The sequence below is a fragment of the Falco cherrug genome, chromosome Z (assembly GCF_023634085.1).
Source record: "Falco cherrug isolate bFalChe1 chromosome Z, bFalChe1.pri, whole genome shotgun sequence".
NCBI lineage: Eukaryota > Metazoa > Chordata > Aves > Falconiformes > Falconidae > Falco > Falco cherrug.
This window is the reverse complement of record NC_073720.1, coordinates 20,860,406-20,867,207: the sequence shown is the minus strand read 5'-3', so window position 1 is coordinate 20,867,207 and position 6,802 is coordinate 20,860,406. Positions and strand designations below refer to the sequence as shown.

Below are 6,802 nucleotides of genomic sequence, written 5' to 3'. Positions count from 1 at the left end.
GTCTCTAGGCTTACAGTATTTTGACAACCAGTGTTGAGATTTTGTTGAATCTCTTTGTTTAAGATTCATGTGAGGCATGACAGGGGAAGAAGTAGGAAAGTAGCCAGCCTTGAGGATGGGGCAGAAGCTGTCCCAGAGTTCCTAAGCTGTGGCACACTCAGGCTTGACTTTGGTGCTGGACAGTATAACCAGGAGCTGGGGTTTATGAGGGGGATAGGGCAGGAAATGAGAGATAAATTTTAGCCACAGTTAACTCAGGTCAGGGAAATTCTCAGGACAGCTAAATAATCTGTAACCTGACAAGCACTAAGGGATGTCTTGCAACAACAAATGTTATGTGGCATGTTTAGCTTCCTAAAATGGTGTTATCCCTGTGCTGCTCTGGTGCTCATTCCATGTAGCTGGGGTAAGCAGACAAGCAGTAAGGAAGTATGAGCAACAGTTAAAAACTATTAGCTAAATTACCTGTATCATTGTGGAAGAAAATGTCTTTGCAATCAAAACCACTGAGATTTTTGCTTTTATTTCTGATGCTTAGACTGCTGATCTACGCTAATCTTTTACTGCAATGATTAAAAAAACCCATTTGCTTCTGTCATGGACTGCCATCCAGATTCAAATAAGCACTGTGCAGATGTAGAGCAGAAAGACGGATACAGCCCCGAAACAGGAATGTATGTATTTGTGTCTCATCCAGTGAAATACCTGTAATTCATGCCAAAAGGGATAGTTTTTTGGGACAAAAGAACACACAAGATACCAGCATGGCTGAGTTAAGTAGGATTCTTTTAATGACTATGTTATTTACTACAGCCAGAAATACTCAGTGTTTTTGATTTGTATGCAAGTAAGCATGAGGAGGAAAATTGCTTTCCTCTATCAACTATGTAATGAAAAGTATTATTGTAAAAAACAAAATATCCAGAAGGCTTTATGGGCTCCACTGTTCTTTTTCTCAGAGGGGTAGGTATAAGTTTCTTAGCAATTCGCTTGTGAAAGGAAAAAAGTAAGTTATGTTGAAGTGACCTGTTTATCTCAGAGGCTTAGTATCTAACTTGTAAGCACCTGTAGATGAGCTGGTTAATCAGAAATGGTCAGCAGCACAGAAAACCTTCAGCTGAAAGGTGAATAAGGTTTTATTTCCAACTTTGCTGGAAAGTGAGGTGTGTTGATAGCAAAAGCTGTCATTGGTGCTCTCTGAAGTTATGTGCAGTCTCTTGCAAAATCAATACGCAATCAGCCTTTGTGATCCTACCGCTTGCTTTGGCTGCAGGTGGGAAAGCTCCAATGTGATAATACAGAACAAAGTTCACTTTCTGGATTGTTTGTTGTTAAGTAATGTGCTGGAAACATTGCAGGGTGAAAGATGGTACGGGACTTTCCCTTCTGGAGACAGCTTCCATTTTGTTCTGTTCATGGTTGTACCTAGAGGAACAGCTGGACTTTAGGAGGCTGCAGGCCTGAGATCTCAGTGTCAACAGAAATGTATCTGATAAGTACTTACTTACATGGTTCTTGTGAGTGTGATGGCACAAATCAGCGAAACAGAGGATCGCTGTGGAAGATTCGGAATGCATGTCAGTGTATTTTACAGGTGTCTAATCAGGCTGCAGCCATACTACCAGTTACAAAAAATTAGAGGTAAGGTACCTGTGTACCAGAATAGTTCTTTCCTGTTGCTCTTCATGACCAGCTATTCTTTTGTACCAGTCTAGAAGAAAAATCAATGTTGAACATATGAATAGTTTAATAGGACATATATGAAGGTCCACCTATTCTCCTAATTTGTCTCTGCAAATGGCTGCTAGCTGGTTCCAAGCAATATATAACAGGGAAACTGAATGATAATTCTTATCCAGGCCAGTCTTCTACACTCTAGCAATTTGTGGCCAAGGATTCCCTTAGCCAACAGGAGCATCATTCATATAAGTGAAAGCTTGCCTGCACCATTTTTCTTCTTGAACTTACCCAAATGCTTTCTAAACACATTTAAGTGTCTGGTACCTACGAGGTCCTATATCTAGGGGCTCTCCATTGCTTATCTGTGTCTACCACCTCACATTTTCCTTTGATACAGATGTGTTTTGTACAGAAGAATGCAAGGAACAGTCATACTCTTTTCAAGTTCTCCCTTCTACTCCTACGTTTACAGTATTCATACATTATATATATATATAATATAATACATCATGTCTTCCTGTTGACATCCCTTCCCATACCTACCATCTCTTTTCTGGGCTATGGAATCTAGTTTCCATAATCATTCCCCATCTGAATCTGTAAGAGCTTTTCTAGTCAACCTTGTTGCTTTTCTCTGTTTTTTCTCCCCAAAATTTATAGGACCAGAACTGCTTTTTTGTCAAGTTTTTGGCACATAATGGGTTTATAATGTGGCACATTATTCTATCTCTTTCCTAGTAAATCTTCAACCTCAGTTTTCTCTTTTGACAGAACACTGAGTAGATGTTTTTGTAGAATATCTTATCATCACCAAAATCTTGTTCTTGAATGGAAACAAATGAAGTATCTGGGTGTTGAGTTGGGAAGCCTGATTTGCTAATGGTTCAAAGCTGGACCAGGGGAGGTTCAGACTGGACATGAAGGAGCATTTCTTTGCCAAAAGGGTGGTCTAACCCTGGAACGGGCTTCCTAGAGAGGTGATCAATGCCTTGGCCCTGTCAGTGTTTAAGAGGCATTTGGACAATGCCCTTAATAGCATGTGTTAACTTTTGGAGAGCCCTGAAGTGGACAGGCAGTTGGACTAGGTGATTCTTGTAGGGCTCCTATTCTATTCTATTCTATTCTATTCTATTCTATTCTGTTCTATTTTCTTTTCTATTCTTTTCTATTCTTTTCTTTTCTATTCTATTCTATTCTATTCTATTCTAATTCTATTCTATTCTATTCTATTCTATTCTATTCTATTCTATTCTATTCTATTCTATTCTATTCTATTCTATTCTATTCTATTCTATTCTATTCTATTCTATTCTATTCTATTCCATTCTATTCCATTCTATTCCATTCTATTTCATTCTTTTCAATTTCAATTTCTATTTCAATTTCTATTTCTATTTGTTAATTCTATTTCTATTTCTATTTCTATTTCTATCCTGTACTGTCCTATCCTATGCTGTTCTGAGCTAGTCACTTTTGTTTCACTTTTCTCTAAACATGTTTTTAAGTATTCAGGCACCAACCTGTGTCTGGAAATCTGTCCTTGATTGTATTAAGAGTTTTACAAAGAGGGTTTACATAACATAATCTGGTGAAAAAACACATTCAGGTGCATTTAGGACTCTGACACTAAGCCAACACTTAAATTTGAGTATGTGGATCTAAATACTGTGCATGTTCTGAGTCTTAGCATTTTTACATTAAATCCTCTCCTGTGGGATGGGATTGTGTTGTACTTTCCAATGTTGCAGAAACTGTTAAAGAAAAACATATAGTAGGCCATGAAGCTACCACATACTGTGATACTTTTCTCTCTTTTTTGGTGGTCCTTTTCTTTTTTTCATAATTTGGAGTGGTGGAATGGTTTTGTTTTTTAATTGTTTGAGGACTAATTTGAATCTTGATTCTGTTTTGTCTAAGTGCATTTCTCTTGGGAAGATGAAATTGATTTGGCTTTATCTTGAAGAGTCCCAACATATAAATGTCATGTTGATGTCAATAATAAAAGCAACAATGTCTCACTGAAAGGCAGCAGGCAGCCTGAATTTAGGCAGAAAGTTTTGAACTGCCTGAATGGCTGGTGAAGGGAGAAAGGTCAAACCAACTCCTCCCATGAGTGACTCACTGATGCCTTTCATTATCTATGTAGACAGCTCTGAATACCAGCTGAAGCACTTAAGTCTGATATCTAACATAAGATGGTGAAAATTTCCTTCACTGAAGCATACAGTCACACATTGAAGGATTAAGAAACCAGGCTTGTTTATGAACAAATTTCTCAAGGAATGGGACAGAGAAGGTCTGTGGGTTGGAGAGGACCTCATCAGTCCTGGAGGATTCTGAGCATGGAGCATTGCAGCTTAGTGCATATGTGCTGCTTCACCCTTTCACCTTGCTCTCCTGCTGCTTCTGGAGCTACAAACATTTTTATTTCTGTGGTAGTAGAAATTACTTTGCAGCTACCACAAAGAAAAGATGATCAAGGTTAAATAAATGTCTAAATAAAGAAGCTCTGTTCTTTTAGCACTGACGTTGTTCTCCATAGTCATCAAAACCAGGTGTACTGCTGTAGAGGAGTGCATAATAATCCCACATTGCTTGTCTGTTAAAGAAGATATGAGAGAAAGGGAAATAATAGTAACAACATTACAGAACTGAGGGACCTCAGCTACTTTGTTCTTGAATGGTAGAGGGAGAGCCCACTTCAGTTGCAGCTCTGTGTGGTGAAAAACTACTCGTCTTCAGTGTTAAAAGACTGCTGCCTTCCAATACAAGATTGTAAGTGTGAGGATAGGAGAAGTTTCCTCATTAACAAATACAACACAAATAGAAGAGTGTTTAAGGTGTGTTATTTGTTTTTCATAATGGTTGCCATTTTTCCTCCTTGTCTTCCAGATTGCAGTAAGAAATATATATATATCTCTGTGTGTGTGTGTATATATATGTATATATATACAGCTATTCATCTTCTGTAAGTGATGTTTCTGCAGATCTAGGAACACCTTTGGAAGTCCTGAATGGAAGGTTTTCCATGCTGTTCCCATGTCAGAGGCATGTTATTGTTATTTTAGTGGGCAGATCCTTTCTATGCTTCTTTTTTGGTTAATGTTTTATTACATGTAGCAAAGCAATATGCCATTCTGGGCATTGCATTAGAAAAGCAACAGTGGAAACAATAACTCTCATGAGGCGTAACTACAGGCAGCCTCTGGAAAAAGAATGAAAAAAAATAGTAATAGCATAGTCAAACAGGATAGAAATTTGACTAGTGAATGCAAAAGCTCCACCAGCAGCAGAACGCATGGGATTTTCGTTTCTATTTTAATTCAGCTGTATTGTTCTTTAGTTGCTGCTCAAATCTAGGAAAAACATTTGGAAGTGAAAAAGTATTTGCTTAAGTGGAAAGCCTGCTGGAATAATCTGGGTGGTGCAGGTTTGACAGTCAGAGCTTAACCCTTCTGTGCTGCAACCAAGCTGCACTTATGTAAAATGATAGCAGCAATCCAATTTCATACTCTCCACTCCTTGGTCTAACCTGTGCAAGTCAAAAACTTTAACACTCCTTAGAGCAGCCTGAAGAGAGTTGCAAGAAACAGGTATATCTAAGAGCAGGAGATGTTTAACTATGTCCCGTTTGCCTCAGATGCTCCCCTTCCATCAATGCAAAATGTTCAAACCGCAAAGGCATTGCTTTCATGTCTGTAGATTACCTGAGTTTTGCCTTACATAAGGAAAATTCTTAAGCTAAATAAACCAGATGAAGGCTGCTTTGTTTTGCAAAGCAGTTACAGTTACACTGAAGAATTTGGACCTTTGAGACAGTGAGCTCTTAAAGGTAGAGGGGGTGAGTGCTGTGCAGAGGTAAGTGGGACCAAGCTGGACCTGTTCTTGGACCTTTTCTGTCCTCTGAAATACCATTTGGGGGAACATTGCCTCCCTTTTTTTTTGTTCAGTAATCGTAAAGCAAGGAGAGGAGTTACCTTGTGTGCACTGTTGGATGTGGCAGTATGCACTGTCATGCTTGGAGAGCCTCTAGGTTGCCTGCCTGTGTCCTCAGCAGTAAAACTGATCTTGGTAGCAGGTAGGGAATATTTTCTATTGTATGATAGCATTATCTTGTATCAGAGCACGCAATCAATCCATAAATATGCTTCTCCTCCACCTTTAAAAAGCTGCTTGGTTATTCATTTACACTTGGGATCATTGTAGTTCATATTGTCATGGGTTTTGTTATAATTGTGCAACAGTTAAAAGGTCTTAGCTGTGTCAATGACAGAAAACAATGCTTCTGCTTTTATTAATCTTCCAGGTAACAGGTACACTTAACTAATTTTTACTCATTGAAACTTGGAAACAAAGAGTGGAGTTTTCCAAGTAAGTCACTATAGGACAGGGTTGCTGCTGTTGTTTCCTGGGAATATCGTTGTGCTCTGTGGAAGTTCTGACTGCCTGCTGACATCTTCTTCCCCAGTAGGGGCTGGTAATTCAAGTAAAAAAGCCTCCAGACAGCATGAAGTATGCACTGCCTTAAACTGGGTGTCATATAAAAGCTAATTGCAAAGGCATATAATTTCTGAAAAATCATGTAAAAAGTCTGTCAATGTTAATTTCCCAGAGGGGAGAGCATCAGATGGCATATTAATTGCCATAATTTTTCTTCTTTCTTTTTATCTTTTGTGCTAGTCCCCACTGTTTCCAGCACAGCATCAATCTTTTGGTCAATTTACCATGCTGTTTATTGCCAATATTAACTAGCTTTAGACTGTCTAGTGCAGCATAAATTTGCAACTGACTTAAGCTATAAATCCTGGTATTATATTTCTACTTTGACAAGGACATAAGTATCCCTTTATTTTAACCATATTTATACATAGGTATGATACCTTTAATCCTTATTCCTCTGCCATTCTTTATCTGCCTCAGGAGATTTCTTCCTGAGATATTCATCAGCTTTGTATGGATGGATTTTCTTTTGAACAGATATCTACACAGCGGATGCAAAAACCAGCCAGCCAATACGGTCATATTTCAGAGAATGTTATTTCATTTAAACCAAAGCCACACCACAGACTGTTTTAAGAATGTGCATGGTGCTCAGAAGTGTTCTTCAGTGCAATTTAGTTTA

At 38.4% G+C, this 6,802-nt stretch overlaps 1 long non-coding RNA gene across 1 annotated transcript; it reads right to left on the bottom strand.

Annotated features, from left to right (window-relative positions):
• Positions 1–798: 798 nt before the first annotated feature.
• Positions 799–5,810, bottom strand: LOC114016313 (uncharacterized). The gene is made up of 4 exons (XR_003560712.2): positions 5,658–5,810; positions 1,651–1,711; positions 1,505–1,555; positions 799–1,425 (listed from the first exon to the last, which is right to left on the bottom strand). It is a non-coding gene; the product is annotated as an uncharacterized LOC114016313 (long non-coding RNA).
• Between the last annotated feature and the right edge of the window lie 992 nt (positions 5,811–6,802).